Below are 23,907 nucleotides of genomic sequence, written 5' to 3' on the forward strand. Positions count from 1 at the left end.
TATCACGTTTTCTAGCAACTTGATGTCATGAGGTTTAAAAAACATATGTATATATATGTGTATATAAATGTGAATAGGATGATTTTTTAAAACGGACTTCTAGACTCTTACTGGGAATAAAAGAATTTTAACCATATTTCAAGTGACTTCTTAAGAGCGAGACAATTTTGACTTTGGTACTGGTTTTGAGTCTTTTATTTTTATATGTAGAGTAAAATATTTTGTAACGTTTATGTGTTTTACATTCCATGTTTTATAAATTTAGAAATGTTGTTTTTTGGTTTTTGGTTTTTTTTGAAGATTTACAGAAAAGTTTTTGGTACTTTTAGAGTTTTAGTTCTTGAATTATGGTTCCAGTAGCGACACTCTATAGTCTATGGTTGTCATTGTCATTTAATATCCATTCTTTCTCATCTGTAAAATGATGGGAGAACTTTTTGTGTGTACCAGCAGTAAATATAATTTTAAAATTATGATAAAAAAGAAAACCATATGTTCAATTGCCTTTTGGTATTAAGAATTTACATAGTAGTTTTATGCTATAAAATATTTTGTTGTATGGTGTTATCAGAATAATTTATGTATATTTTCCACTAGATATGTTTTCTTGGACTTTGTTTCTTATATATGTATTAAAAAATCCTTGTTTATATATATTTAACTTAAGCCAAAATAAGCCAAAAGTCAGATAAGTATTTGGCCAAATACACTTTATTTTCATTAACATGTTTTAAGTAATTTTAAACTAGGAACTTTTCACGGTTTAAAGCAAATTGTTTTAGTAGTATCTTTCATATTTTGTCTTTTTAGATGTCTGATATGACAGTCTTTTAAGTAAACTTCTGTTGTGTTTCTCAGTGATAGAGAACAAGAAACTAGAATTTTTAAAGAATTATTTTGCACACTTTGTGGCTAGGCAGTGTCTGTTAAGTCTCGGGCATTTTTAAGTTCGGAGTATGAGGTCTTGAGAGTGGGCGTTATATCAACCACAGAAGTTTTGGTGAGGAGTAAGAAAAGAGGTAGAATGGAAAAGCTGTTGAGCGATGTATCATGAGTAGTAGTATTTACTATTTTTAAGTTATTTGAGGATTTAGGTTATTTAAGAATGCCTGTGTCTTCATTTAAGTATTGAAATAGATCAGCTGTTCTTCATGTATGAATTGAATACCACATTTTGGGGAAATGCCCTTTTTCTTTCTCATTGTCTAACATTATATATATATATAACATATATATATATAAAACAATTAGATTAAGGAAGTTTTCCAGATAGTGAATGGACCGCAATTTAATTTTTTAAACATTATTTATTCCATCTGGTATGGAAATTTACAGGGATTGTTGGGATTAAATTAGATAATTTAGATTTGCCTTAGTGATAACAATTTTTAGTTTGAATTTAAAAAAACCCAATATTTGCAACAGGAGAGCAGTAGTAGTAAAAATTCTCTGTAATTTATACTGTATATTTGCATTTAGCTGTTTATATTAATGAAAGTGTCATCTAGATACGCCTTATTTTTATGCTGATGATAGGCTACTTTTAAAAATGGAATTAGTCCACAGCCATGCTACCCTGAACAAGCCTGATCCCGTCTGATCTTGGAAGCTAAGCAGGGTCGGGCCTGGTTAGTACTTGGATGGGAGACCACCTGGGAAGACCAGGTGGTGTGTAGGTGTAAAAAAAAAAAAAATAAGGGATTGTAAATTGACAAGGTCCTTGCAATCTGTAAGGTCAACCAAGGATTGCCTCACCTAGGGGGAAAAAAAAAATGGAGTCAGCCAATATTCTGTCTGCCTTGCTTTATGTCCATCAATTTCATTTTATTCCTAGTTGTGGTCCATTTCACTTTTATATTGGTATAATTAATGTTTTGTTCATTACAGTATCATGGCAATGAGAAAACTGATGAATCAAAGCGATATATAGAGATATATATGTGTGTATTGGACAGCATTCCTTGCTCTTGCTGCTAATGGCTGGAGGGAGGAAATATGTGGAGCTCCAGAGAGGAAGAGGGGATTAAGGGGATTAAGCCAATAAGCGGCAGAGCATGGGGATCAGAGGGCCTGAAGGCCACAGATCGCTTTTAAATTTAATAATATATGTTTTCCAGTTACATCCAATAATATTTGAAAGCTATATTTTGTCTCCTTTGTTTTTTAAGTTGTTGAAATGATTATGTTGTCTATTTGTTTATAAAATTAGAGTTTTGATGTCAGCAGTATAACTAGAATAAGTTACAACAGAGTTGTAGAAGTAAAAATAACTGTTACATTATAAACTAATTTGCTGGTTATGTCTGAATGAGTACATTCTTCATTAAGTTGGCTACCCTCTACTTTGAAATAGGAAATTGGAATTTTAAGTAATTCTTTACCAATTTATTAAAAAATAGATGTAAGATACTATTACTCAATCCAAAAATAAAATCTGAATTATCTGTATATGGATATCTGGTTTTTGATGCTTCCTTAAACTTGGACTTTGTAACATTTCATTTAAATTATTCTTAAATAACAGTAATTTTATAGCTGAGTCAGTATACACAATAGTCTGAATGATTAATAAACTTTTTACTAGGGTACATGAGCAGGTACCGTGATTTAAACTTTTCCTTCCATTAGAGTAGTTTTAAAGGTTATTTTTTTCATGTGTGGGTCAATTAAACGAGGTGACGATGGCTTGATTAGAAGGATCTAAATCTTTTCTAGGGTACTTTATTCTTCACTTCTGCTGTTCCTCATTATTAGCTTTTTTCGAGTAGACTTTATTAATCATACCAAATTTTCAAAATGTTCATTTAATACAGATAATTAAGTTCACTTTTATTTAAGTCCTCAATTAACATCTTTATAAATGTCATCAGAAATATAGGTTGGGCCCCTATTTCCTTTATACTAGCCACATAATAGTCTATTCTAAGAACAATACTGAGTAAGTACAGTGATTTAATCTAACACAAAGCTGGCACACTTAAAAGCATGTTCATGAAATGGTGGCTATTGTTTTTCCATTTCTTTTCCATTTGTTTTTAAGAATATAGTGCTCTATGAGTGAGAACAGGGATGTCAAGATTAACACTTTAAGAATTTTAGGAGTTTATGTATTTCACATAGAAATGTAAGGCATACCTTAGCATAGCAATGTAAAAAGAAATAGCATAATATGTTGCAAATTTTATGAAATGTCCCATCATTCCTGGGACTTGATTAATATTGCATAGTAAGCCCAGATTGTTTTATGGTGAGAATACTGAACTTGGTCCAAATTAATATTTTATGGTGCTACTCTCCTATGGCAGTCAAAAGTTTTCTTCCAAAACCTTTTCTCTTTTGATACACTTATTGCCAGGATGTTCTGTAGGTAGCTCAGTATTTTTCATCTTCTTGATTTTGATAGGTTTTAAAATCAATTTACTAAGTTCCAACAGCATTTAAAAACATGAATAGACTAGAATAGAAAATACCAAGTACATCACGTACACAAAGAATAAGTATTGTTATACAAAATTGTCGTGTTTTGTATTTCTTACTGTAGATTAGGAGGGATCAAAAAAGTTTGAAACTAGTATAGGTGAAGCTAAAGAATGTTGACTAACAGCAAAGAAGTTGTAGACATAGTTTCTTTTTTCAAAGAGTGAACATATTAAAGTTGGGATAGACTGAAGAATTTAATGACGAGAAGGAGTTTAGGTAGAGAGAAGACACTTGGAGAGAAAGAGGGAGACTGGGAGAAGGTGTGGGAGACTGGGAGAAAGCAATTTATGTGATATAAGTGAGAACAGGAGCACGAATGTGCTCTGTTCCTGGGTTGCTGCTTCAGCCTGACCTGTGAATGATTGGGTGTTTTTAATTTAGAAGAACTTAATGGACAGAGGAATTAACTTTACTCTTTTGTGTTGTCTTAGACGGTTCATTTCTCTTTCCTTTGTCATTTTTCCTCTCCTGACTTGGAGCTCTCGGATGTTGACTTCATTGATTGTCAGAGTTGTATAAGCTTGAGCAGGAGGAGTAATCCTATGAACTATAGACATTGATAGTAGTTTTTTGGTTCTATCTTCCAGTTATTTGGATGAACGCTAGAGTAGATGTAGGTGAGGAAGGTTTGCTAGTTCCTTAGAATTTCTTATCCCTTGTTACTCATGAAACTGCCAGTGAGAATGACTTCAAGTTTTTGCTAAAGACCAGGAATTGCTCAGCTGCTTTTCCTGTATCAAGGTTTCTTAATGAATCAAGAAGTTCTTTCCATAACGACTTTTGTTTTTGAATGACCTCACTTATAGTATAGGTCATCCCAGACATACGAATGGCTGCCTTTTGTTGTCACTGCATATAAAACTCCTTTCCAAATCTAGGGGATTTCCTGTTCTTCCCCATTATACTGACCAGAACTCCAGGACTGCTCTTCCTAGCTAGTTGCTGCGCACTTCTTTTCTGCATTATCCACCTCTTCTCCTACTTACTAGCTGGGGAGCGGCTCGCCCTCTGTTGTCTGTATCCCCTGCTAGTGCTGCTTTGTCCGTTGCTATAGGAGAGCAGCACTTTTGCTCTCATGGTAACAGGAGGCAGGAAAACCTGGCTCCCCACTTTCCAGCCTTGTTATTTGCCCCTTAATTCTTCCTCATGTGAACAGTTTGCTTCTATTTTGGAATCAGGGTTTCTTCACTCTAGCCTCCCTCCCTCCCCCAGCAAGGTTGAAAAATGTGTTCTGGAAATCCATGGGATATTAATAAGTGCTTTGGGGAGGGCAGTGGGAGGGAAGTTTACATGAATAAATTTGGGAAACTATTTTAAGCAAATAAATTTGGGAAACTATTTTAAGCAAAATTATACATTGAAAATACTGCAGGTATTCCTAGAATTTATAAAGTTTATATGATTCTGGAATCTTTTTTTTTTTCCCCCCTTGGAGTATCTGGAAAATGGATGGCTTCTAGTGTTCCATGGAACACCCTTTGGGAAATGCTCTTTCAGTATGAGGTCATGGCATTCTTTGTATCAGGGTTCTAAGAAATAATTTTGAGGGAAACTTTGGGACACTGTGTGGGTTTGGAGAGAGACTCTAATCTGAGAAAGTTATATTTTACTTAGTGGATGTGAACTTTTAATTGCCTTCTGTTATAGTCATGTGAACTGAAAGATAAACCGAATCACGATGGCATAACAAAAGAGTGATGATGCTGGTGAAAATTACATCTAGGAAAAGCACTTTCAAGTAGAGTAAAATTAGATATAATAATGAACCACTACTGTTGACCTATAAAATCCTTGGAATTACTGAGAAGTCTTATTTATGACATTTTCTTGCTCTAATTAAACTTACTTCTCAAGTGTAGGAATTCATAATAAGTACAGAAATTCTCACTTTATCTTTTGCAGCTTTAGTTACTATAATTGTAACATGTTGCAAAACTGTTGTCTGTCTGAAACAATTTTATTCATTACTTTGTGATATTTAAGAGGAAAAGATCATGGACTTAGGCAATTTTAGACTCCTTTGTGTTAAGTATTATTTTGTCTAAGGTTACAACTTTTAGCTAAGCTGCTGTTCTCAGACTTTTGGACTGGTGTGGGAATTCTACTTGTTATTTATAACATTGTATCTATGAAGCTGTGGTTTCAAGTGCCTACACTTATTTATATGTAGTGCAAAGAGACCAGAAAATATGATCTTTTTATTAAAGAGAAAACCATATATAATTGGTGCTGTTTCAGCACTATGTGAACAGTTAGAACTCTGTGATTACTATAAACTTCTATTCTGGGTATTAGAGTGGCAGATAATAATACTTTAAATAATTCAACGTGATTGTTTAAAGACAAATAGCTTAGAGGTGGATAAATTAGTGTTTTTTTCTCTCATGATATACATTTATTTTTCTCTTTAATTCTTCCCCATCACAGCGTTCCTCTCACCCACAGTCTAATTATGCTCAAAAGTACTACTTATGTGGATGAAAACAATCCTTTCAGAATACATGTGAATTAGTTCAGTCATGTGCAATCATTTGTTAACTTTCAGTTTTACTTAAAATTGCTTACACAGCACTGTAGGTTTAATCAATTAAAAAAACACCTTCTATTCAATTTGCTCTATTCATAGTGATAAAGCTTAATTAAATTTACGTAGAGTTTCCATGGTGAAGATCTACAAGTGGAATATCTTAACCCGAAATATTTCTGTTTTAATACACCGGTAAGGAGCAAGGGCTTTAGATCCAGACGGACTCCTTTGATTATTGGCTGGGTGATTGAAGCAAGGTGCTTAACCTCTCTCTTTTATATGTAAAAAACGAACATAATAGTAGTAGCTTATTTTGCCAAAAGGTTGAAAGTTGGTTTAGGATTTTTCCTTTTCTGGCGATTTATAGTTGTATTTATTGGCTTTTTTCCCCATTCTGTTTTTTAAGTTTCTGCGTAGCCTTGATAAATAGCATGGTAAAGGAAGAATTAACATGCTATTTTTTAGTAAACTTTAATTGAAATGTATAGCTGTACTATGCAAGGATGTAAACAACTTTATTTCACCATTAACAAATATTCATATCTTACTGATAATATTTTATTAAGTTATGTTGGCATTGGAGATGTCTTTCCCTGTGTGACTTTGCAAACAGTATCTTATTTCTTCTTTTAGGGTAAGATATTTTGCATTGGAACATTTTATTATTAGCTGAACTATTTTTCAGTAAATATTAAGCCAATGCCTATTCTTCCCATAACCAACAGCAGATATTATGAAATGGCTAGTTATGTTATATTTTTAGATTCACACAGAATTTGCAACTCAGTGGCAGTGTTCTAGACCTCCACTCACTCCACTCAGACTTAAAATAATGAAAAATTATTGGTGTGTTGCTCACTTAGGACTTGATGGACTAAAGATTAAGCAGCATCCATAAGTGCATGTTGTGTGGTCTGACAGTAAGAACGAAGAAAATCAACCTTGATGTTTCCTAAACTGTATTTCAAGAGATATCAATGAATTGGAAAATAGTGTTCATTGTATCCCTCTTTGGATATTACAAAGCACATTATCATAGTAAAAGTTTTTGAAAGTTCTGCTGTACAGAAACCTCTTCAACTTTGTTTTACCTAGAATTTGCCCAAGTCATTTGACTTTGAAAGTCTTTTTATGAGGAATAGCCGACAGAGTTTGGGATACGCTGGTGTGCATTAAGAATCCGTAGGCTGTGTCAGAGCCTTTAAACTAGATATGTGACAGAAAGTGGTTACTAAATTCTTCTACCAAGTTGTTTGTTGAATATTGTCCCAATTTACATCAAACTCCTAAGGCAGAGGTTCGAGTGACTTGACTTTATCCTTTTCACGTTTAACATTGTAGCCCTTGCATTTGCCTCACTAGGAGCCCGTCTGGCAGTGTTTATCAGGTTAGTGTGGAGTTCGCATGGAGTGTCTACGTGTTTACAGAAAAAGGACAATAAGACTTGATACATGCCTTCAAGTTTATATTTATATGTGTAGTCTCCTGGTTTGCAAAGATGTTTTGGTTAATCTAGTGATTTTTTTTTTTTTTCTTCCCAATAGTGCTTGATCATTTTCTAATCCAGTTACCTCTCTTACAGAATTTGAAAGTGAGACTGTTGTGGCTGTGAAATAGAACACAGCTAATTAAATTTTTTGAAGATTTTGTAAAAGCAGTGTAGTTATCCTGCTGCAGCAAGAATCACATCCTTAAATATCTGGTTTATTGGGAGTAGCTGATGCCCCAAGTTAACTTAGATGTTATTGAAAGCTGCTAGGCATTTACTTAAAAGTGTTCTGTCTTAAGAGTTAAAAAATAACTTGTTTGAAAAGATTAAGAAAAGTCCACAGTGGCTAAAGCCCCATTTTGAGATTGTATTTCTAGCTAACTATGGCCTTGGACTTGACCAAAAATCATAACTAAGAGATGTTTAAAAACAGACTAAAAGCTCAGGTATGTGGTGAAGCTGAAATAGTGATATGATTGTCATAAAGCCTTTCTATATTCCATACTTATATTTTCTAGAGTTTATGGTTAAAACCAAATAATATTTGCAAGTGTAGTGTGATTTCTATTTCTACTTTTTTGCTGCATGCCTTTGTAACGTGTCACCCCATTTCTGATTGAAGCATGCAAAGTTGACAGTTTTTTCCAGGAGTTTTGCTGTGTTACATTGCTTAAGGTCGTGATTAAGTGATTAAGTGATCATATTTGTTTCTTTTGCCTGTGTTCTTGTGATAATCTTCATTAAGTACAGAAGCTCTGGAGTTATTCTGATTTTATTCAACATCTGTGTGCACCTGGTTCAATCGAATTGTCTATATTAAAGATATCTAAATGGGTTACATTCCTGGATCTTACTGACCTTATTAATTGTGCTTTTTTCCCCTCAATTTAATGCTAAGTAATCTGTACCCTCATTATTACATGTACCCCTAAACTGAAAATACTGTGAATCCTGCATATCCAGGGCCTTTGTTGTTGAAGGACTTTTAAAAAACACAGCAAGATCCTTTGATCATGTCAGTATCCTACTTAATGACATACAAACTCCTTAGCCTAGTGTACAAAGATTTTAATGATGTGGTCCTTGTCTATTACTCTAATCTTTTTCTTTACTTAAAAAAACAATTTTTAGAAAATGTGAAATAATCTCAAACTAAAGAAAAATTGCAAATACAGTACAATGTTTTCCCCTCTGAACCACTTGAGAATAAATTACCTACTTGATGCCCTGTTATCTCCAAATATGTTTGTGTGTATTTGCTACTTTTTGTTTTTTTGAATAGAATTAATACTGAAGCATTACTGTCATCTAATCCTTAAACCTTATTTTGTTAATGTGTTTCTAGTAAAAGGATTCAGTTCAGAATCACATGTTGCATTTGAATGTCATGCCTTATAGTGTCATTCATTCTGGACTAGGTCTTCAGATCTTCCTCAGCTTTTATGACTTTGATACTTTTGAGGATCGCAGGCTGATTATTTTGCAGTATTTGTAGTAACCCTCAATTTGGGTTTATTTCCTAATGGTGATACATCTTTGGCAAGAATATTCTAGAAGTGATGCTGTGTTTTTCTCACTGCATCTTATCAAGTGGTGCATGATTTTATATTGCTCCATTACTATCAGTGTTCATTTTATTATTTTTTCCCCAGCCTTACTGAGGTATAGTTGGCAAAATGGGTGTTTATTTTATTAAGATGGTATCTGTCAGGCTTTTCTACTGTAATGTTACTTTTCTTCTCCTCGGTAATTAATAAGTACTTTGTGAAGAGGTACTTCGAAATTATTTAAATATCCTGTTCCTTATTAAACTCTTATATCAGTTTGGGCTCATGATTGTTTAGTTTATTCATTAGGTTGTAGTCCTTTACCATCATTATTTGTTTTGAAGCTTAAATTGACCCAGTTTTGGCTTTGGAGTCCTTTCAAGTTGGCTTCTGTGTTCTTTGACATGTCTCTCTCTTTGAGCACTTTCTGGCTTCTGGCCCAAGATGATGGTTTAGGTCCATCTTGTAGCTTCCCTACTCTAGCCCTGGAATCAGCTATTTTTCTAAAGAGTCCTGGTTCCTTTAGTGGAGGATGATACGATCCAAGATCTGAGCTCTAAGTGTGCTCATTGTTGTTTGGTGTTGCTCTATATAAGCTTTATTAGTGGATAGATCTGTCTCTCCTATTTATCTATCCACTTACATACATATGCACGTATATATTTATCTCTATATACTGTCTCTGTATTTTTCTTTCCACATAGTTCTTTATGTATGTATTGAAGACCATGAGTTTGCATTGATACCTCTGATTCCAGTCCAGCACTGCAGAAAGCACTCTATATTTTATCTTTTCCATTTTGTAATTCCCTTCTCCAACAGCGAGAAGCCTGGGTCCCATTATCCCTAATATATTTACTTCTGTGATTAATCCCTCAGTATGTAACCAGTCTGCCACGAATGCTGCCACCCCCTTCCTCATGCAGATGACCTACTCACCCCAATCCGTCATTGGCACCTCATGCCTAGCTGCCATCACCCCTCTTGAGCTTCGATTTCCTGGGCCAGGTTGCCATTCTCTCTCCTTTCACAGACATGCTCCTCACCTTGCTCTGACTTTGACTCCCCACACCAGGCTTTTCTCTTCATGCCAGGTCGTCCTTCCACCCTTGGATGCCCTCATGTTCCTCAGGCTCTGACACTTGGTGCCATGTAGCCCTTTTACGTGGGCTTCTTTTGCCTCCAGCCTGTCTTCAGCACCCTGCCCTGGTGGACCATGACTTCTGTCCCCCTGTGCCTGCTTTGATTTACCCCACCCAGTGGCATGTGTGTGTGTGCGTGTACACACACACATAATTTATTTACATTGACTTCCTACTCTTACCTTTAGAAATTAAAACAATTTTTTTTTTAAATTTACAAAAAATATATTAAAATTTACTTTTTGGTGTACGGCCTATGAATTTTGGCAGGGGTAGACCACTGCCACAGTCAGGATACAGAGCGGGTCCATCGTCCCCCCTATTCTCACGCGCTGCCCTTACACTCACCTTTTACTTCACCTGTAATGTGTTAACTTTTCTACCTATGAAGTCATGTTTTTTGACTATTCCATGGCTTTTCATGTATTGGTTAATTTGGAAACTCTTTTGCAGCCCCTCCCCCACTTGTCTGTCCTCGTATAGTTCATGGCACACAGCAGGCCTCTGGTAATGTAAGATGAGTGAATTAATGCCATTATACTTATTACAGGCCAGGCTAAATGCAATAGAATTGCTCTCGAAGCATTACTGTGAAAAATTGTATTTTTGTATGTCAGGGACTTTTTCCCCTCATTGATTTATCCTCTTTTATTTCAAAAGTGGTTTCTTATAAGTAGAGGTTTATAATCCCTTCTATTATTTGCTTCTGCTTGGCTCTGAGAATGCTGGCAACTCGGCCTTTATCACAAAGACAAACTAGAAGAGTCTTCTCTGAAGACTGACCAGCTCAAGAAAAAAGACCTAAAGATGCACATATCAGGGATTCCCTGTAAAGAGCTCAGGCGTCACACTACACTGCAGTTTATCAGTGGGCCTCACCCGAAGGATCAGAGACTCAGATCATCTTTTCATTTTCTCATACTTAAATATGAATAGAAAACCGAGGATCGCTAGATATCTGAGGAAAGCCTCTAATGTATAAGGTACAGTTCCAAACAAGCAAACATACAAATAGAAAAAAAAAAAAAAGCAATTTATGTGATATAGACTCTGTAGAGAAAGCATAACTTCAAAAACAAACTATCATTAATACTCTCAGAGATAAGAGAAAAACCATGAAATAAATCAGAATGTCATAAAGGAACAAAAGAGAATAAGAAAAGTTCTTTGAAATTAAAAATGTGATAGCTAAAGTTAAAACTTCAATGTAAGAATTGGAGGGTAAAGCAGAAAAAAGTCTCAGAAAATAGAGCAGAAAAACCACAAAGGGATAGAAAAGAGATAAAGAGAAGAACATCAGAGGACCAATTTAAGGGGTCTGAATAATAATCTGAGAGTTTTATGGTTCGGCTCTTATATTTAAGTCATTGATCCATTTAGAGTTAATGTTTGCATATGGCGTAAAGTAGATAGAGATCTAACTTCATTCTTTTGCATGTGGAAATCCAGATGTCCCAGCATAATTTGTTGGAGAGATTATACTTTCCCCATTGAATGGACTGAGCACCCTTTTCAACAGTCAGTTGGCCGTAGAGGTATGAGTGTATTTCCGGACTCTCAGTTCTGTTCTGTTGATCTTTATGTCCTTATGCTGTTACCACCAGCCTTGATTATTGTAGCTTTGTAGTAAGTTTTAAAATTGGAAAGTGTGAGTCCTCCAACTTTGTTCTTCTTTTTCGAGATCGTTTTGACTATTCCCGGCCCCTTGCAAATCCACGTGAATTGGAGGACCGGCTTTTCCATTTCTGCACAAAAGGCTGTTGGAGTTTTGATAGGGCTCCCTTCTTTATTAACAAAACTCAGTTGACTGTATGGTCTAGCTTTCTTTGCAGTTAGGCAAGGCCACATGAATAGTTCTGGTCAGTTGAGAACCAAAGTGATGTGCAATATTTATCAGAAGTGTTATTAAAAGGGGGCCTCTCCCCACTTTATTCCTTTCCATGTAATGTCTTTAGAGCTTGCACCATGAGGCATGAGGGCCATGCTCAAAGGACGACATAGCAGTGAGCCGAAAGCATCCTGGATCCGTGACAGCTTTGTCAAACTGCCTTCCAAGCCTTGGATTGTTTACCTTCACAGTTTCTTTTACTTGAAAAAGAAACACACCTTTATTTAATTTACGTTAGGGTTAGTTTGAGTTTTCTGTTAGATGGAGCTGAATTTGATCTTCATTGATACACTTCTCCTACTGTATTAATTTGGCGATCTCCTTTCTGTGTGCAATGTTTGAGGGGAGTGAGGAAGGTAAAATATTGCCAGAATTGCTGGAACTGTATTTAATTTTAAAATTTCGTATTTATCTATGTTTTATGAATTTAACTTTAAAATTTTTTTAATATGTAATATTAAAATGTTCTTTATAGCCTCTACACTTTATTAAAAAGCAGAAAAAAATTTTACCACTATAACATAGGAGACTTTGTCATTTTTGTACCCTTCCATTAAGTATTTTTTTATATATGCATTTAGTTTTGTACACAGGAATACTTCTGGTATTTTTATACTCTTTTTACTTAACATAATAATGTGACAGTGCAAATTAACAAAACTTTCTATGCCTCAGTTTCTTCATCTCTAAAAAAGGATAGTGTCATACATACCTCATAGGGTTGTTGTGAGGATTACACATAAAGTGCTAGACCAGTGCCTGGCACATAGTAAACCCTCAGTAAGTATTAACTATCATTAATATTATATCATCTAAACCCCTTTTTCTGTATTATTGCAGAATCGTCATAATTTCAAAGTCTGTTTAATATTACACTAAATAATTGTATAATTATTTATTGGTCATTAAGTGTTTTTTTCAATATTTAAGTTACTTCCAATTTGTTTTTGCCATTATAAATTATGCTGTTATGAGTTGATCTATGTTTAAATGTGCTTTTATTACAAGCCATTTTTAAGAGCAGCATTTGCCCCTGTTTTTATAATGAAATAGTGAAGAAAATGTGAACTGGGTCTTTTTTAAAATGACTATCGTGATAGCTTTGTGCATCAATCTGATGCCTATTGGGGATACAGATGTCTTTTGTGATAAATGATATTAGTCACATTGCATAACCAGTTTTGATAGCACATTCATTTAAGTTCTGTGAGCTGGAGGATTCAGCGTGATTGAATTCTCTTTTTGTGGTATTTTTAGAAATTGCAAGCAATTAAAAGGTGATTAAAAATATACCGTGGTCACTGTTTTACAGCACATGTTACTATTTTAAATTACATATGTTACAGTTATTTGACTGACACCTTAAGCTTCCCCGCCAGAGCAGGGGCCGCGCGTTTTGCTTATTGCTTCATCTCCCATACCTAACATGCGTGTTTGGTGTATTGTAGTCTCTCAAACATTGGTTTGATAAATGAAACAGTAGGTGAATGAACAATGGAATAAATAAGCAATAAAATAAAAATTATTTTAATGCAGTTAAATCTCAACGAGTCAATTGTTATGATGAAGAAAAAACTCTCAAACTCTTACTTGAAAAGCAATTTTGTAGAAATTAGGAAAGATGTGACTAAGAGGGCAATCTGAATATCAGAATGTTTAAGTCTAGTTTTTGGTCTTGTTTGGATGATGGTGAAAACATTCACATAGGATGTTCAGGAGACAAATATGGATCAGAGGTAAAAAAAAATGGTCATTAATGATAATGGCAATAATTTTTCAAACAATTATGAAGGGCTTTGTGCTAGGTAATTGCATGAGTTGTGGGAGAGAGACGAAAAGGAGACATTTCTTATTATAATGTTATTATTAAAATCTGATCCTCTTTATAAGTGATTTTTAACAAATTGAGAATTTTGATTTTAGAATTCAGTGGAAAATAATATTATGACTAAATTATCTTAATAAAGTTGAATTTTCACTACATCTTGATAATAGAGAATATAGTGAGCTTTATTGATGACTCATTTGTTAATAAAAATAAATTCAAAAATATTCATTTTCCTGCTATTCTATCTAAAAATAATTGGAACAAGATCTTTTTTTATAATAATTATGATATCTACCTTATTTTTATCTTAGAAAAATATGGAAATGCTTATGTCCTAGAGATATATATTTAGTGAAATGTAATTTTCATTTGAAAATTTAAAAAGCATCTTGGACTTTATATTTCTTTTAAACAGTGATATTTAAAAAGTTATAGAGCCTTTCATTATTTTTAAACTTTTTAAAAAAATGAACATAAAGGAATTTTGTGAACATTTGTATTTTATTTCTTGAATTTATGATTCTGTGGCAGAAACAGGTCAAAAATCTGATGGTTCAAATTCTGACTTCAGTGGTTGGAGTAAAAACAGTTTAAATGATAGTACAATAATAAGGAAGGTCATTGATTACATAATAAAAATGAAGGGTTGATAGTGTATTTTTGGCTATAAGTAGCTGAAATTCAGTGCAAATTGGTTTTACCGGCTAACTTATTGAGAGCAAAGGTAGAGTAAGCTCCTCTGTGTGGTGGCTCAACAGTTATCAAACATCACGATTCTTTCAGTCTCACTGCTGTTGCAGAGTAAGCTTTTCTTAACACTATTTTCCCCCGAGGTTATAGGCTGGCGCTGGAGCAACATGATTCTTGTTCAGGTGGGACTAGAGAGAAGTGGTTTCCTGTAGCTCTCTCAAGAGGAACAAGACTTTACCTTCACATGAGCACCCAGAGCATCTCTTGAGTCGTAATGTCCACAGTCAGGTCTCATGTCTTTTCCTGAACCAGTCATTGCATTGGTGCGGTTATCGAGGTACATGGGCTGTATGAGGGAAGTGTAGGTAACTTAACACCATTAGGATTCTATTTAGGAAAAAGGAATGGATTCTGGGTAAACTACAGTCTCCACTACAGTTGGCATTGCAGTTTACAGTTCATTCATAGCATTTTCTTCAGAAATTATTAGTGCTACAGTAAAGTTTTATGGTGTTCTTTGTCTTTTCCCTGACCAACTCTAAGTAATAAGTAGTTTCGATTTAAGGCTTCTGAGCCAGCATTATTGTGTAGAAGAGAATGCATTATAGATATCTCTAATTAATTTTTAATTTTTAATTTTAAATGGTCATTAAAATGATATTTTTCTCAGCCTTGGCATCTTTTGTTGGCTTATCCCTCTCTAAATGCCTGTAAAATATTTTTATGGTGTTCGTTTGACAACCAGTAAGTTGTCTTAGATTGTCTCTTTTATATATGTCACACTGAGGATCATCTCATTGTATCTGTGTCTCTAGTACAAATTCCAGTGTACCGTTAGTGTTATCTGCAGAGATGTGGTTAGAAGAAGGTCTGTTTAAAGTTAATTCAATAAATATTTAGTGTGCACGATAAATATGTGTATAATGGAGTATGGGAATTATGTATATAATGGAGTGTGGGAAGAATAAAGACAAACAGTGTGTGGTTCCTGCCCTCAAGGAATTAAGCAGAATGTAAGTGTATTAAAAGAGGCACAAGAGAGAGATTACTGTTGATGAGAGTGGGAAGTGGAAGAGGATCAGTCATGGAGGAGACTTCTGAGTTGATCCTAAGAAGCTAGTGTTTTGTGAGTTAGAGATTGGAGGAGGGCATTTAAAATGTAAGGGAGCAGGGCAACGCAGAGTATGGAGGCAGGAAAGCTCAAAGGTATGTGCTTGGAGCGGAGCGAGGGAATAGTGGGAAATGCAGTTGGAATGGTAAGTTGAGGCCATTTCTGTTGTTTTACTACATAATTTGAATTTGACTCTGTGGGCATTGGGAAGCCATTGAATATATATTTGTTTCCAAAGCAAGGAGACTTGGAAATTGCTTTCTATCAAAACATAAGTAGTATGAAGATTTGTAGTTTTTTGTTACGATAGAATGTTTTTGTAGTGTACTCATTAACTCCTTTTAACAACTATTTATTTCATACCTCCTATGTGGTAGGTACCATTTTCTGGAGATACAGCAATGAGCAAGACAGACAGGGTCTCTGTTAGCATGGAGCTCACATCATAATTTCGGGGAGTCAGGAAATAAACATGTAAATAGATTATTTCAGATATTGTTAAGAGCTATAAAGAAAATAAAAAGAGTATGACTTGACAATGTTTTAGATAATAATTTAGATTGGTTGGTCATGGGAGGAAGCCCATACTTTTGGCTTGAGCAACCGGATGAATAACAACAGCTAATATTTATTGAGTATTTACTATGTGTCAGGTACTGTCTAAGCAATTTGCGTGGATTATTATTATTTAATTGTTACAACCTTAAGAAGGTAGCATTATTTCTGTTTTACAGATGTGGAAACTGAGGCACAGGTGTTCAGTCTCATAGCTAATAAGTGGTGGTGTCAAGATCCAAACCATTTAATTTGATTTTAGAGTACACTTAATTGCAACTACTCAGTTGTACTGCCACCATTGAGATAGAATTGTATGATGGGGAGGACTGAAGGGTGGAGTGGGAATTGAGAATTCTGTTTCCATGGGGAGAAACTATGACAGATAAAAATGATCCATCAAGAGCAAGAAATTAATACAGGAAGGAGGAAACATAGGGATTGGGTGTTGATTGGAGCAGGGCACTTTTTTTTTTATAGTAGGGAGGCAGAGGACAAGGTTACAGATAGAGAGAGGTAAGTTGGTAGATTTGGTGGAGGGAAGATAAAGCAGTTCGCTCCCGATTGCTTCTTTTTCAAATATGTAAGACAAAGTAATCAGCTGAGAATTCTGGGAGGTAATGGGATTTTGAGAAAGTTAATGTCCCCAAGAACACCCCCAGTTTAGGTGCTTCACTAGGAGGCTGAGGGACTAGGGCTCTGAACCTATTATAAAAATCGTAATTTGCAGAAAATTGCTGTTCTCACCCTAAGAATATTACTGTGACATTCTTGGCAATATTTACTCATTCACTCTAATTTTTTTTAATCATTAAGACACATTTTCTGATTGACTGCATGGTTTACCTGGAACCAGCGGGCTCTCTCCCTCTCCTTTTTAAGGGTGTGTCCTGCCCAGGGTTATTTTTGAATTCCTGGCAGGGCCAGAGCAGAAGTTCAGGTCTTGTGAGTCTCTGGGCAGTGAGTGCTCTGTCTTCTTCCCCGCCTCAGGCTTTGTTCTCGACTCTCAAATGTCCCAGTCAGAACACTTGCGAAAGCTGTAGCTCTGGATAGAGTCAAGGGGGTGGGGGTGCTCAGAGACAGAACTACTGTCTGGTGCTCAGGACAGGGCCTCCAGGTCTCACTGCCCTGGCTCAGTGCAGGCATGGGGTATCTGCCACAGGCGACTCTCCAGCTGCATGTGAGCAAGTCTGAGCTCTGGGCTGCTTCCGGGGGCGCCGGAATAGCTGCTTCTGAGGGTGTCATGTCTACTGGACCTTGGGATAGAGGACCTTGGCATAGAGCCCTCTGCCAGAATCACAAGGGCTGGGACAAGGCTGGTGACCCTTGACTGACTGACTACCTCTGTCCCAAGGCCTGGGGAACTCTGCCTTATGACACTCTTAAAAGCTGTGTTCTGAGAAGCCCTGAGTTCCCGAGACATGTCTGGGGTGGGAAGTAGGGACATAAAAAGGCTGAGGGACTAGGGCTCTGCACCTGCCTATCTCTACCTGGTTCTGGGTCCCAGAGCAGCCAATCAGGAAAAAGTTCTAATGAGTAAAAGGACTTCTGAAAAATTAAAAAAAAAAAAAATTTTTTTTTTAACTGTCGCATTGAAGGGGTTTTGATAGGGCACCAGACTGACTTTCCTACTTTGGTTTGGCCTGGGTTCTCATATGGCTCAGCATTCTCCACGCTCACATGTGCCGTACTGTTTTGGGGCATGGAAGACTGGAATTTGGGAGAATGTGGTAAGGGGGCAGGCAGCCGGCCTGGCACTGTCTCAGGACGATGGAACAGGCACTTAGACAGCTTCTAGTGGAGCCTTGGCCACCAGTAGCAGCAAGTCTGTTCTAGGGAACCTCAGAGGCAGTTCCAGCCCTGGGAGACAGTTCTGACCCCCTGAATCGCTATGCCGAAGTCCACTGAGGAAAAGAGATGCAGGGCTCAGAACATGATCCCTATCCCCAGCCCAAACTGTCTTCCTCACATAAGGCAGATGGTCCCTGTTAGAAATAGAAAACAAAGCCTCCGGGATTTGTTTAAGGTATCATTCACTTACACCTGAGAGTTAACTAATTAAAATCAGATTAAAATTTTTGGTTAAAATACAAATTGTCAGTTTCACTTTTTAAAAATGAAATCCTAAAGTCAGGATTATGATAATTTAGTGCAGTAGTCTTCAGACTAAGGTATCTGTACCCACAGTGCCTGAAGACTTCCCAAGAGCTATGTGGTTACATATAGTTTTACAGGAATCAAATTTCAGATTCTCAACTTCACTAAGTTTTCTTTTCTAAAATCCATGTGTTTGAGAAGTCTGTTAATTTTCTTTTTCTACTCATGCAGTTGCTCATCTCTCACTTTATAAAATAAAGGCATACTTACCTGTCTCGAATCTTGGTATGGTGCATTGCTTTGGGTTGTGAAAATCTCCTGGGTGCAAAACAAAAGGAAATGTGAAAATGCATAGCTCCCAAAGGAGGACAAAACTAAAAGAGCTTCTATAAAAGGTATTGAAGCAGGTGTTTATTTCACTAGCTTACAGACTAGTGGCAAAGCCCCATCATCCATCATTCTGAAAACTCTGAAGCAAAACGGTTGATACTCAGCTGTGTAATAACATTGATTTGAATTAAAAATTAAAGTCAGACTTTTTCTAAGAAAATAAGTCAGATTTTTGCTGACTGGTTTGACAGTGAGGACTGGCTTTACCATTAGATTATATGGTGGACATTTCCAATAAATTTTCATAAATTCCACGTTTTGATGGGATTCTATTTAAAGCACATATGCAATACGAAATATTTTGGAAATTACATCATTTACAACCATTAAACCTATAATTAACTATTTGAGCTATAATTTAAAACTGTTCAAGGGAGTACATTGTTTTTCTAAAACCTTTGCAGAGACGGTATGGGAACAAAAATCTTTCATGGCCACTGCTAGAGAGTTGTGGAAAAAGGCTTGGTTTTATAATCGATCTGTACGCCCAGTTTTGAATCTTGTCCCCGGCAATGTTGGCTTTAGAAGTTAACTTAAAAACCACTTAGCAGTTTTATCCAGCGTACCTATTCCTAGTTTTCTAAGATGTTTTAAGTTTTTTGTTATTTTATTATAAACTAGTATTGAATTTTATATATATTTTTGCTCTCGTTGAGATAATCATTTGACTTTTCATCCTTATTTTATTAGTGTGATTATCGTTGAAGTTTGAATATTGAATCCATAAAAATTCCTGCATTAAACTAAACTTAGTTGTGATGTATAACATATATTACTGGATTTGATTTACTAGTGTTTTGATTATGACTTTTTGCATTGTGTATGCAAGAGAAATTAGCCTATAATTTTCTTATATTGTCCGTGGAAGATTAAGCCGGCCTTATAAGTCAAGTTGGAAAGTATTCCCTCATGTAATACTGGTGTAATATCTACCTTAGAGTTTGAAAGTTTGGAAGAATTCAGTGATAAATCTATCTCATTTTGGAGTTTTCCTTCTGGAAAGATTTTTAAGTAAGGATTTGATTTCTTTATTAAATATAGAATTATTTAAGTTTCCTATTGCTCTTTGCGTCAACTTGACACGTTGAGTTTTATAGGAATTTGTTCACTTAATTTTAAAATTTATTGGCAAAAGTTTGTTCAGAATAATGATTTTCTATTTACTCACTTAGCACCAGTTATTGTGTAAATTTTTCTTGATTTTTCAAAGAGATGTGTCAATCTTGTGAAAGAACCAATTTTTTATAATGTTGATTTTTCTGTATTTTTATTTCATTAATATCTACTCTGATCTATATTTTCTTTTGTTACTTTTATTTGTTTCATATTTTAAAGTTCTATGATTAGCCCATTAATTCTTAGCGTTCTTTTTTCCTAATATAAGTTTTTAAGGCTTTAAATTTCTGTTCTGTTATGTTGTCTTTTCATTATTGTTGTATTTTAAATGCTTTCTAATTTCCTATTTCTGTTTTTTTTTGAACCATGAGTTGTTTAGAAGGATGTTTTAATTTCCAAATATTTTTTAAAATGTAATTATTTAAAATTTTTTAAAGCTATTTGCATCGTTGCTAAGTATTTGTTATTTACATGTTTTTTCAAAATAGTGTTTCTCCTGCAGTTGTTGTGTTGTATCTGTGTCCACTATACCCAGATTGTTACTACGACTGTTCGGATTTTTATCTGCTTCATCTATAAGTTACTCAGAATGTGTATTAAAGTTACCTATCTTGATGGCGGGTATTTGCCTCTTTTTCAATAGAATTACGCCAGTTTTTGCCCATTCTATACTTTGAGGCTAATTAAGTGCATAAAATGTAAAATTATTATATTTTCTTGACGAATTGTTCCTTTTATGTAATGATAGTCATTATCAGAATTTTTGTCCTAGTTTTCCTAATTTAAAGAATGTAGCTTTATTTTGGTTATTTGTTGGGTTTATCTTTTTTTGGTCTTTCATTTTCATTCTTTATTCTTGGATTTTTTTTTTCTTGGAGAAGCATATAACTAGATTTTTCTTCATCAATGTGAAATCTTTGTATTTTAACTGTAATATGTAGGCCATTTACATTTATTGTAAATATAGGTTTATTTGCATTTACTTTACCATTTTTTTATTTACTTTTTTGACTTCTAAAATCTTTTTTCATATGTTCTCACTATCTTTTAGATTAATTCAGTATATTTTCCTGAATCAATTTCCCCCTGTACTTTATGGGTGACATACACGTCATTTCTGTTCCTTTGAAGGTTATCCAATTAAAATTTCCACATGTAAGTTATCAAAGTGTAAAGTTAATCACTGTCTTTTATGCTTCTCCCAAGGATCTTCTCTCCTGTGATTCCTAGTCTGTATTTCTTTTAATTGGAGGAGAGAGAATCTGCTTGGGATAGCTTCAATCAGGTATCTCCTTCTGGTTTATAGCTATTGTAAGGTGTGGAGGAGGGGAAAATTTTAGTAGATATTTGGTCACTGGGTTCCTCTCTCTTATTCCCCCTTCCCTGCACCATATGTCATTGACTTTTATCACCATATATTAATGGCTTCTATCAGAAAAACAAAATTGGTGCAAACCCAAATATCTAATTCCATAGACTTTCTGTAACACTTTTCCTCAAAAATCACAGAGTGGGAGAAATCTTCTCTTCCTCTTCCTGCCTCCTCCCCTTCCCCCTCCACCTCCTTATTCTCGTACTTCCCATTCTCCCCCTCCTTCTCGTGTACATGTGTACGTTTGAAACCTGTCTAAGCAAGTCTCCTTCACCCCAACTGGTCATTTCTCCATGCCTCTGCTGTTTCAAAAGCTTTGGGTCATTTATGCCTTTTTCCTTGTTCTCCATTAGTGCTTACTTTGTTTGAGAATTCCTAGGAAACTGAATTGTCATCAGTGTTCCACAATCAGAATAAACTATGCTTTGAATAATTAATGGAAGTTCAGGACCATGGACAGATGTATGTGTGCCACCCTGTGTGTCTCGCACCTAAATATTTTCGTAGGCTAAGACATTCTTCTGAAGTCCACACTGGTCGTCATTCTTTTCATTTTAAGTTGAACTCCTCTCCATTTTTATCAATCATCTTATAGCCAGGTCTTGCCTTTTTGAAGTTTTCATTTCATTTGCTTATAAAATACTTTCTTACCACCAGTACCTTCGAGTTAATAGTTTCATCTCCATAAAGAACAGCTATTGAATTATAGTCGTTTTTCTGACTGTGAAGACAGCATGTATTTTTGTATTTAAAGTTGTGATTGGACTTCTCTATTTCCGGTTATTGGGAATTTCTCCTTTTTCTCTCACTCTCCTTTCTATTTTTTGAGTTTGAATGTATATTTAAAATTTCTCCTTGTTTTCTACTTTATTCAGCATTTCCATGTGTTTGTTGCAAGGTTGTGTGTGTGTGTAGATCTGTTACCTCTGCTTGCCAAAAACTATATACACATATAGACTACTTTGAAACTTCTTTCAATAACTCAATTATTAAAAATAAAAAAAATCCACTATGTCAAAGGTACTATTTTAGATGCTTAAAAGTAAATAAGACACAATTTTTTATTTATATTAAGTATCTCTTGCCACCAGAAATCTCAGAAACATATCACTTGTAATTTATTCTTTGTACATTTTAAGTGATTTGTGTATAGTCATGGTATCTTTCATAATCTTTTACTGTATATTAATTTAAAAGTATACAATGTATTTTATTTAAAAATAACAGACATAGAACTTGATATAACTGAGAAAAGTTTTAATGTGGCTTCAGTAAGTGTTCTTTTGTCCTTGCTCCTTCATATTTCTCTCCCCCTTCTCCCTTCTGCATGGATTTCTAAAAAAAATTAGTATATTGGTCCCTGATTCTCATGTTACTCCACTACAGATTAGCATCAGCATCCATAGTGGAAGGACATGCAGTAGCAAGGGTAAGGGGGAGGAAAACTGGAAGAATGAACACCCACTGGAGGAATTCGAGAGAAAGGGAGGAAACAATCGCATATGAAGGGAAGGTTAAAATCTCTTGCTTCATTATTCTGTTCTCTTCCAGGCTTCTTTATGTCTTCAGTCTCTGTCTTTATTCACCATCTTCTCGTGTCTGCTTCTTGGTCCGCTTTCTTTTTCTGTTGGAACCTCTAACTAGGTTCCTTTCTCAAGCCATGGTGGCTGCAGTGGCTTGCAACCAGCAGTCTCTGTTCCTGCCAGGTCTGGACAGTAGTTGTGAGTGGAGGGAGGCTGGAGGGATGGATTCAAGGAGACTCCATGTTTAGATCTTGAGTGATATTCAGCGAGGAAAAAGGGGTACTTTGCAAGGTATACCTGGCATTTCATATTGGAATGTTGAATTCTTTATCTTTTAGAATCATTTATTTATCCATTTATTCAACAGTGTACAGTGAACCAGGCACTGTGCTAGGAGCTCAGATAGAAATATGCTTGCTTCTTCCAAGTTTCAAAGAGATTTTTTTAAAAAAACTTGGAATTATTTCATATTTGGTTCTCTGTATTTTGGCACCTGTATTTTTTTCAAAACTTTTGGGGAGAAAGAGGCAGCATGTTATATTGGAAAGGCTTTGGCCAGATCAAAGTCAGAATCCTGTTTGTGCCCCTTGTTAGCAGTGTAATCCCGAGCAATTTATTTTACCTTTCTGAACCTCTTTTCTTTCTGTAAAGTGAAAATAGTAATACTTAGTGGGAATGATTATGAGAATGAGAGATAAGGTGTGACAAGTTCTTAGCATATTTGGCTTAGACAGCTCTCAATAAAATGGTTCATGCTAAGATCATTATCATACAAAAAAGTTGTCCTTAGTACTAAATCAGTTCATTGCCCAGAAGCACCTTCAAAAACGGATTCATTCAGACAGAATTAAAGAATTCTTTTTTTGTTTTAAACCATCGTATTCTTGAAATTGGAACAGGCTGTCAGAATTTACATAAAATAAATACTTCTATGTTGGCGTGTCCTTCTCCCAGCCAGTTGTGGCATAGTGGTACTGACTTAACTAGTTAAGTCATGTAATATCTCTAGCACTCAGAATAAATGAGGGTTAATAATACGTATTTTATAGAAGTTTATGATAAATAAATTTCGTGTGTGTTTAGATTTTAACACACACAACTAGCTGTGAGTGGAAAAACCAAATACTTACTGTAAGATTCAGGAGTGAACAA

At 35.2% G+C, this 23,907-nt stretch overlaps 1 protein-coding gene and 1 pseudogene across 1 annotated transcript in view; both read left to right on the forward strand.

The window, feature by feature from the left end:
- CDC42BPA (CDC42 binding protein kinase alpha) overlaps positions 1 to 23,907 on the forward strand; it is a 217,974-nt gene that overhangs the window by 1,413 nt on the left and 192,654 nt on the right.
- LOC112481737 lies at positions 1,559 to 1,677 on the forward strand (annotated as a pseudogene).

Source organism: Pteropus alecto, unplaced genomic scaffold (assembly GCF_000325575.1).
Source record: "Pteropus alecto unplaced genomic scaffold, ASM32557v1 scaffold115, whole genome shotgun sequence".
Lineage (NCBI taxonomy): Eukaryota > Metazoa > Chordata > Mammalia > Chiroptera > Pteropodidae > Pteropus > Pteropus alecto.